The sequence below is a fragment of the Mytilus edulis genome, chromosome 8, assembly GCF_963676685.1.
Source record: "Mytilus edulis chromosome 8, xbMytEdul2.2, whole genome shotgun sequence".
In the NCBI taxonomy this organism is placed as follows: domain Eukaryota; kingdom Metazoa; phylum Mollusca; class Bivalvia; order Mytilida; family Mytilidae; genus Mytilus; species Mytilus edulis.
The window spans coordinates 53312979-53324098 of NC_092351.1; positions in this window are offsets into that span (position 1 = coordinate 53312979).

The window sequence follows — 11120 nt, forward strand, 5'->3', positions numbered from 1 at the left end:
TAACAGAGCTCACCTTATTATTTTATAATTTTATATGGAATGGAAAACCAGACAGAATTAAGCGTAACACACTTATTGGTGATATTTTAGACAAGGTTAACTTAATATGGTACACCTTCATTCCTTTAATATCTATTGAAATATTAGTTGAATAAAAAGACTGATGTCAAGCCCAGTTGGTGGCTGGCAGCAGTTGTTACTGGCAGACCTCACACAGTATGGGTGTGAAAGGGTTTTACATCTACAGAAAGAAAAACTAATTTAGATTTCTAAAAGATGTAAAAATCCTTTTTGGAAGGATGTTTTACTATGCTTTTTTTATCGCAAAACCTAACACTGAGAATTCTTTTAGTGACATTTTGTCATTATATATTTTGAACCTTTCTTCTTTGAATGATTTTCCATATTATACTCAATAGAAACATGGAGGTGTGCAGTCAGTAAGTGACCGAATTAATAAAGAGAATATGATTTGTTATCAATTCGAACAATTTCAAGAAAGAGTAAAAATCAACAATTTTATCAACTATCATGGTCTGATTTCAAGAATCACTCAGACTATGAAAAAATGACTTAAAGAGAAAAATAACTGTTTAAAGCAAGATTTGGGTAAGCTTGATAATGGTGATATATTTAAAGATAATTATAGGTAATGTGAAAGCCCAATTTTTATGTGAAAAATTTGTAAATAAAGTTATTAAACTACCAACAGTCAAATTTTCAAAATGGGTAGAATATATCTGGATAACCAAAAAATCCTGTAGAGATGTTTATTTAAGAACCTTTCAATTCAAATTTTTGCACAGAATCATAGCAACTTATAACGTTTTATACAAAATCAAATTAAAAGACACCAAGATGTGTACTTTTTGTTATCTTGGTGAGGAAACCATTGAACACCTTTTTTGAATGCCCAATCACTTTTCTATTATGGTAGTCTTTTTCAAATGTAGTAAAACTGAGGTCCTATGGCATAATGAATTGTAAACGTAAACAGAAGTACAACCTTTATTGGAGGACAAAAAAATCACTAAAATTCGTCCAAATCAGGTGTAACTTGGGAGATTTCAATGAAAAAACAATAAACTTGCAATGAAAATTGACAAAAAACAGATTTAAGTAGTCACTTCTATAAAACGTTTTAAGAATTATATATCAAATTAGTAGCTTTATGCATACACATTTTTCAAATATGGCTTTTTTTAACACTTAAAGGTCATATATAAACAAATTAATGTTAGATATATAGTTATATTATGTTGACAAGATATTTAAACTGACCATTATAGGCAGGAATTGTGAACTTCTATTTAAAACTAGGTATACAGTAAGCTGTGGAGTTGAGACAAATAAAGGATTTGATACGATATATGATTTTGAATATTGGATTGATCTACCATAAAACTGTACATTTATTGAATCCAGAAATGATTTCAATCTGATATTAGAGATGTTACATATATAGATATAGGTGAGAGTAATTGCATGTCAAAAGATGCACATAAGGTTGGACTTTGAAACTGAATAACAATAACAACACACATTTGATTTTATAAATTACTCATCGTTAATGACTAAATATTACTTCCGTATTGAATAGGTTTTTTTTTAAATTTTTTTAACGGAAAGGAAATAGATACTGATTTCACGAAGAAACCCAATTTAACATCCCTTCTTTAACAACCTTCAAAACGCTCGAGATAAGCCATATCTTGAGGATGTATTTCTACAAAATCATGTATTGTAGGGTTAAAGATACTAATTTTGTATTTTATCATCTTAAGTTTTATATGCTTTTAAATTGAATTTCAAGCGCATTTATATGAACAAACACATTTGAAAATGAAAACAGGGAATGTATCGAGGACAACAACCCGACAAAAGAGCAAATTCGGCCAAAGGCTGCAATGATATGGTAGCCAACAATTAAATTACAGATCGAGATCTAGTTAAAATTTGAGTGTACTATAATTGAAACAAGTTATTGCAATTTATATTAATCCATTTCCACTTTGTGTATAATCGAAGGCCAAATAAAATTTAAGTTATAGATTAGTTTAAAGTTGAAAGTCGAAAATGTAATTAAAACTACTACTATTCATTTTGATATTAAATTTAAGACTTCTTTATCAAAATCTTTAGGTAACGGTTTGTGTCTTCAAATCCGCTAATTAGACAAAATTTTCTAAAGTCTAGTCTCTGTACATATGGAGATATTACTGTAACGATTTAAACAGTAATATGCCGGATTTCTTGATATATCTATACATGTATAAAAAAAACGGCGTTTAAAGAGTACCAGTTTTTATCGTAAGAATTATTAGACAACGTAATGTGACACCATAACGGCATTTATAGAATATTACTTTTGATAATGTGTTTATTTAAAAAAAAATACATGTATAAACAATCATATAAATAAATATTAAGTAAGTACATAGTACATCAGCAAAATCGAGTCAAGTACATATAGTTGATATTTTGAATCATTCGACAAAGTTATAAGTAAATAATAATATGTTAAAATAGAAAATCTAACCTGGGTAGCATTTAAGGTTGTACCCAACACTTGCACTAAAATTAATTTGGCTCGTTTAATTTTTCATAAAATTTTGTCAAAGTACTTACTTTGACCCTTTAACAAAAATATAAAAAAATTCAGAAATTATGAACCAACAGTTTTGTCATAAAAATTACACTGGTTATATAGCAGTTTTACAAACACCAATATTGATCATTGAGAAGCTTAATATTCCTTTTACAGCACAACGTAATTAAAACGTTAAGCTGACTTTACAGAGTTTTCTCCCTTTAGGTTAGGTACTACCTTAAAGAATAAATTCATTAATTTTAACTGCAAACAAATAATTTGAAACTTATTTTAAAGGATAACAACATTTACCTAGACACACTCTTATTATTGTTACTAGAGATACATTGCAGTATGAGCTCATATATATTTATCTCATGTATGCATACAACAGGTTCAGTCATGTTCAGTTATACGATGAGCATTCTTCTTCATTTTCAAGACAAGTAATTAACAATGAATTAATCATAGCCAGAACTAGGATAAAGTAGCTTGCATATGTAAGCAGAAAAGGAACATAAATATTTCATGATATTGTAGAAGTTCGAAAAACAATTTGACTTCTTAAAATACTCAAGAAAATACTTTTTGGAAGACTGTTTCGTCTTTTAAAATGACAACATGAATTAGAGATTACATGGTAATGGTAAATGAATTAATACACAAACTTCACATTGTAAAAAAAAGAACACATTGTAAAGGAAGAGTGACTGAACAAAGTTTTAAATTGTAAAACCTAATGACAGTTTTAGGACTTCACGTACGACATTTGAATGGTAACGAATAAAAGTTAAAGGCACTGGTACTTTTTAAACCGGATATTGCCCTTGCATAAAGTCAGCTACACAGGCCAGGAAATTACAAATGTAAAACAATTCAAACGGGAAAACTACATGTAACAGCCAAATTTATGTACTAAAAGTATGCTATATGTAAGTTCGTTGAGTATAACTTTTGATGGTAGTTTAAATTTTGAACATTTGTTATCGTAGCTAGATAATGTGTACTTCAAAACGTAAGGGAAATAATACTTGTTATTCCTGACAAGATAATGCCAAGTATTACGTAGTTGTAACGTTTTAATAAGGAAATGGAAACGAAGAAGATTTTAAGAACACTTCAAAGGACTCAACAAGATGGCAGGTATAAAATTACTTAAGCATACGTTGCATGAAGTTCGTCAATATTATTTTCAATTACATATAAGTTATTTTTTTCAGCACATGGACAAATAAAATTTGAAAACAAGTTATAAAGCTGAAAATAAACTAGAAAATTAGAGATCAAATTTGTAGTATTGCATTTAGAGTTCGAGAGTTAAATTTCAAGTTGGAAATATGTTTTGATAAAGGCGTGAAAAAATGTTTCAATGAGACAAATAACAAAATGAAAATTAAAATGAGAACATTTGAAAGTTGAGAGAGATTCAATCTTAAAATCTCAAATCGTTGACTTCTAATACAAAAGTTCTGTATGTACCTGTCCCAGGTCTGAAACCTGTGTTTCAGTGCTTAACTGTCATCTATGTTTTTGCGTAATTTTTATGGATATCAATTCAGGCCGTTAGTTTTTTTACATCTTAATTGTTGAACGTTCGTTATTCGGGACCTTTTTGTAAATGGGTATACGGTTTATGGTTTTTGCACATTGCTGAGGGCCATACGATGACCGATAATTGCGTGAACGTTGTTGTTATACCTCTGATGGAATGTTATTTTATTTACATGCATAACACATCTTTTAATTTGTATGTAAAAAAAATGGTCCAAAACATTCATGTAAAAGTAGGGATTTAACTAAAAAAAGGAAAAAACAATTGTTAGTTGTGTGAATGATTTATTTATTGAGTGCTTGTGTTTTAACGACATTTTTAAGCGCCACCTTTTTTGCTTTTTCGTGGTGGTTAGTTTTTATTAGTTGAGGAAGACGTAGTGCCCGGAGAAAGACACCGATAAGAAAACTGACAATCCTAGTCAATTAAGATTATAATCCAGTGCTCCCGCACGGGCGGTGTTCGAACTCACAACCTCGGTGTTGACTGCCTAGTGATTAGTGACTTCGTAGACCACTTGGACACTGAGTACTTTATCTAACCTTTGTGACATAAAAAATGCAGCTTGTGTCCCTTTTCAATTGTATACAAAAGAGGCATTCTGATTTTCTAAGAGATATTCCTGTTCCGATATTTGTGTTACTATGTTTCTATTTAAATATTTGTGAAACTTGAATTAGGAGAAAAGTAGATCAATACATAGATATCAATATTTTTATAAAATTGGATTAAAACTTTGAATTAAATTTTAAAATTGATCACCCTAAATTCCAACAGGAAAAGTGTCATATTATCATACTGTCTGTATTACTTTTCTTATTGCCGGATTAATGATAAACTTCTATTCAATTTCACAAGAGCAGTATTAAAGCTTATTCAAACACCCATCTAAGTTACCCCTGTCGATTTAAAATTACAAATCGGATGACTATATACTGGTAATAAAAATTTGGACCGCGAACATGTCGCTAGGGAGTTCAGAAACCGATATATTATTTCAGTCAACCAATTCTTGATGAGAACCGTAAAAGTTATGTAGTGTCTATTTTGGTGGTTCTTCCTCCTTTATTGGTTGGAACAGCTTTTGTGTGCGTTTTCTGCACGAATATAAGGACCTCCCCTTTTTAACGAAGTCCGTATTTTGGAATTCTTACTTTTTGATAATCTATCTGAGGATGTAATTTGAAAATTTTCAAATAAGTGGTTATCATTTTTTTTTCTTTATTCAGCATTTTTAAGTTGCATGCATGTAAAAAGAAAGTTCACTTCAATTCATACACGATTGATGCAAACAAAACAAATATATTTTATCGATTTCAACAAATGTTAGACATGATATTTTACTCAATGCGTGCCATTCGCAGCAGTTGGGGCAATATTTTTTATAAATTAAAACGCCATGAAGAACCCAAGATTCCAACAAATGATACATGCAAGAATTCAAACAGTAATGTTATTTGGTACGACAGGTCTTTCGGATTTAGAATCTTAGAAATGCTTACATATAATCAATCTCGCCGACCACTACAAAATGATCATTACGAGGAAAGGTCGCCAATACCATCCAAATAATTGTCAAGAAATTCCGAAAAATGCTTCCAGTTACCATCTTTATCATATGGGTGACATTACAATTCAAATTCAAATATTTTGAGGTAGGATGTGGTTTTTTATGTGCCCCTTATCCATGGCACTATTTTCAACTGTTTAAGGATGGCATGAATAAGGTCTGTTAACAAAGTTACTTTATATATAAGAAAACATATCACACAAATTCAGGGGTTAAGAAATTTTGTAATAGCTCACTAGCCCAGGGCTACCAATTAGCAGGATTTTACTAGCCGTATTGGAAGAACTACTAGCCCAACAAAACTGACACACTAGCCCTAATATGCCTTACACATTCAGAGTTTGCTGCAATAACCATGAATTCTATAAACTTAACAATTTTTTTATCCATTGTACAGAAGATTTTTGCAAATTGAATACCCAAAACTTCTTAGCAGATATATTCAATTAAGGTTTATGTACCCTTCTGTAGCCATTTTTGTACGAATTTTTAAACCTCAATTGTATCAAAACTAAAGATAAAATAAATAATAGAGATAGGCCATTTAGTACATGTTCCAAGGGGAAACTTGATGCAAAGCATTATTTTTTGCTATTTCATTGCATTTGATAGAAAAAGAGGACTTTGTGGCAAATAAATCAAGATTTTTATAGAAAATCCACAGCCTTTAATACAGAGATTTTTGTTATAAAATTTGAAACATAAATTACTCACTTGATTTTCTATGATGTGCTAGTGTTTATTTTTTACAAAAAGTTCTAAGTAACCTGTAAATTCCAAAACACCTCGTGCTGAGTCACTAAAGTCGAGCGCACCCTAAAAGGTGTACTTGATTTTGGCCATATTTATACTTGTCTTAACCAATAGCTACATTTATAAACTTGTTTTAAAGAAATCAATGCTAGCACTGCATGCAATAATCCTATATCTATCAGTCATCAAATTACCAAATATGAGAGAACAAGGATAAAGGCTGTGGATTTTCTATAAAAATCTTGATATATTTGCCACAAAGTCCTCTTTTTCTATTAAGTGCAATGGAACAGTAAAAAATAATGCTTTGCATCAAGTTTCCCCTTGGAGTATGTACAAAATGGCCTATCTCTATTCTTCATTATATCTGTAGTTTTGATACAATTGAAGTTTGAAAAGTTCGTACAAAAATGGCTACAGAAGGATACATAAACCTTAATCGATAATGGAATATTCACTGAATATTCTGATATAAGAGTTGACCAAATCCGGAGATGATACAAGTCTTGACCATTGATATACATGGGTATATAAAAGGATTGGAGGTACATCATCACGTTTGTGTAAAAGAATTATCAGCTGGTTAATTATGTAATACTCATATTTGTTTCAGTTTTAAAATTCTATTTATTAAAATAAATTAAACATGTTAAATGACCTCAAATATTTATGTGAATAAATATCACCATCCATAGTTTGTCTTTTATTCTCAAGATTATAATTGTTTTATAAACGAAGTACAGTAATGTCCATATTTACATTTATCACAGGTTTGCAAATCGTGGGCTATAAATAGATTACAACCTGAGCACAGTCTCTTAACTGAAACTGTATTTGTTATTAATTATATTTCTTTAAAAATCAAATTCATTTGATTATCAATGAAGATAATAATGATTGATGAACTATTATTGCATCAAGTTTAAGTTTTCTGAAGACTGTTATTGTTTAGGTCATGGTTCTGGAGGCTTCTTCACAGTATGTAAACACAACCAAATGGCGTCCATAACATGTGCACACGTTTCAAATTTATATCTGACAAAAGTCAGGTTTCTGCTTTCAAAAGGGATTCACATTTATATTACAATAAATTAATCAGAAGAAGGTACAATCAGGTTGCATAAGCAATGTACAATACCACTTCCTGTACTGACACATCGATATTGAAAGTACGGGATCCACCCAAAGTTATTTGTTCTATTTTAAAACTTGTACAAATCAGTTCAAATTTTAAGAATCCCGGATGACGTAGTCGAATCTGATTGGCTAAGATAGAAAAGTGATGAGAGGATTTTCCACTTTCTATTTTGGAAACGCCAAGAATTTTTTGTTACTAGTAGTCCGTCGGGCATATTGGATTACAAGTTTTGGTTGCCCGAGGTCTAAATGTTGTAGCCCCGGGCGTCGGGCTAGTGGATTTCTTAACCCCTGTGACAAATATCACAAAACTGAATTGTGACTTTTTGTCCTGCGATTATCTTTCCTACATTCTTATCTTTAAGCTAAAAACATCTTTAATAAAAATTATGGTCATTGGTCATTGGTCAACAACATGAACTCTGTAATATTTGCTTTGTAATACACTATTTAGTCAAGTTTTTTTTTATGGTTAAACATCTAAAAAAACTTGAAAGTTTACCTTTGTAGTCTTTTTATTGTTTTAAAATTGGCAAGATCTTAAATTTTTCAATCGTTTCACAAAACTTGATAATGACCGATCAGTATTCAAAATGAAAAAAAAAGGTTACTCATGTTATTGGGTACTTTTATTTCTTAAAAACTTATGAATGTACTTTTCATTTTAAAAATAGCCAATATGAACATGTAATTATAGATTATTTCATGGTATATTCCATATTAGCCCTGATATTATCCCTAGACTCCCATATCAAGCCAGAGGGCTTTAGCCCGAGGGCTTGATATGGGTCGTGGGCTGATACCACGGACCATATGGAAAATGACATGTAATAATCCATTTGTCACATATTTTTAAGCAAGAGAAAAAAGATAGCATATACCAAATAATGTTTGATATTTTCAACAAAAATTCAAAAAAACATGTAACAAAAAAGTTAAAAAAATGTATCACAGTGAGTACACAAAGTTTTGTGAAAAGTAAAGCAAATAATTAACAATAAATATATTAATTCTCAGAATTGTAAGTATCAAAAGACTTAAAGTGTTACATTTCCAATTAATGCTGAGGAAAAATACACCATATCGCTACTATGACCGCTTGAACTTTCGATGTCATACATCAATCACTTTTCCATTGTGGCGTCATATATTTTCTAAATTCCGTTTACGACGTCAAAATTTTACAGGAACTTTTGTGATTTCCATTGTTGACTTTTACATATTTTTTTCCTACAGCAGAATTGAATTTGTTTATTTTTTTTTTTTGTTTATTGACTTTTCAAAAATGATATGAAGAAAGAAAATAAAACAACATATACTATTAAACTGTCGACTCGTACAAATGAACCTTATTATTTATCAGATATGTGACTTTTGTTTCTACAGGTTCTTTTATCATTCATACACTCTTATTAAAAATGGCATTAGGCTTCATTTCGTATGAGGAATATTTACCAATTTTTTTTAAAAAGTAAAAAAAAAAAATGAAATTAGATAAATAAACAGCAAAAAATTGTTTTTTTTCTAATCCTTAAACTTTGATAAAAATTGATTAATACAAAATAATTTTTATACAATTTTAGAGCATTCCTATGTTGAGAAAATGATCTAGCAGTTAACAAAAACCGCTTGTGTTTATCTTTTGAAACAAAAAATAGTATCCAAAGGATAGAAATGTCCAAAAAACTGAAATTTTTAGTAAATGTCTAAAATTTCGACAATATTTATCTCTTTTAAAACATTGCACATACAGGTCTATTTTTAATAACAAAATAATTTTGAATTTACTAGTTGAAAAATAGCTTGTATGCAAATTTTCGTAAAAAAATCAACATGGGATCAAAGGGCATACGATACAGTTACAGAGGAGGTAACGACGTTGTTAATGTAAATTGTTATTTTCGCGACGTCAAACTGTGACATTTCGGGGAAAAGATAAATTTTCGACTGTTTCTTAATGATATTAACTGATTTAATTTTAAAACAAATGCATGGATCCATCTTTTTTTTAAATGGCATTGGGTTGGATTATGTTTGAAGATTATTGGTACCAATTTTAATGAAAAAGCCAACATTGAATTTTTGTTAATTTTGATAATTATACCACCAAAAAATCCCGTTTTTTTTATCTACAATCCTGAAACTTTGTTTAAAATTAGTTATTTCCAAAGAACTGTTCTACATATTAAATGCATTATTATGTAAACAAGATTTCTATTATATTTTACCCAATTCGCTTGTGTGTCTCTGTTAAAATAAAAAAAAAAAGTAAGGCATGTCTATCTAAAGGGTAGAAATGTTAATAAAAACCGAAGTTTTGAGTAAATGTCTAAAGGTTCAACCCCTTTTATCTCTTAAAGTAGCACATGAAGGTATATTTATTACATATTTGAATTGCTCAGATGAAAAGTAGTTTGTATGCTACCTAAAACCATGATCATGGGATCAAAACTGTATCGTATGCCCTGAAGTGGTAAAGGTGAGTCGTTGCAATTGGTAAGTATTTCAAGCTTTATGTCATAGAAAATGGTGAACTGCTTTTATTTTTTTATTTTTTTGCTGTGAATATTTAACCAAACACGTTGTTTGCCCTTTTCCCTTTTTCAATGAGTGAAAAACAATTGAATGGCCGGTCATCCCAAAATATTAAAGTATTTTTCAAATACCTATGTAGCAAGGTTGACGTCTACAAAGAACTTAACAAAGGATTTAGAAAATCTGTCACTTTTGCCACCCTTTGAGACAATAACTTTCTCTGAATTAGAAAAAAATAAAGCTTATAATACATGTAATATTATAGGGTTATTGCATGAATATTGGGGAATATTGTCCCGAGAAGAATCTTATATTGCACGAGCTTGCAAGTGCAATATATGTTCTACGAGGGACAATATTCCCCAATATTTATGCAATAACCCTTTTATTGTATAGCAATATAATATTTAAAAGTAAAAATTGGTTTAAACTAGATTTTGACGTTGATGACCTCATAAATTTTTGAAGATTTATTGCACTAGTGCAATATTGGAATTTATTGCACGCTAACTTTTGGTTACTTTCTGTGGGAAATATTATATTGCTATACAATAAAAGTATTTAATCTCTAAGATATGAGAAATCCCTATATTTTTTAATGTAATTACGACTTTTAGCTAAAAGGCTGACTTTTCCCATATATATACATGATAAATTTATACAAAATACTCTAAAATATTTGAATAATTTAGATTCATACAATGTTCTTATATGACCGGTCCCCATCCCTTATTCTTTTTTTTTTATGTTTCGACGTATATATTGTAAAGATTCAGAAAAATCTATTATTTAATCATTAATAATTATTTTAATCTTTTATTTTAGACAACCATACCACCTTAAGTAAATTTAATAATCCTACATGTCTTACATTAAATACCTTATTTAATTGCATAAACATGTATAAAAATATTTAAATTATTTTGTTAAAAGTATTTAATCAAAACAGTTATACGATGTTGTCTTATTCTATTTAAATAGAC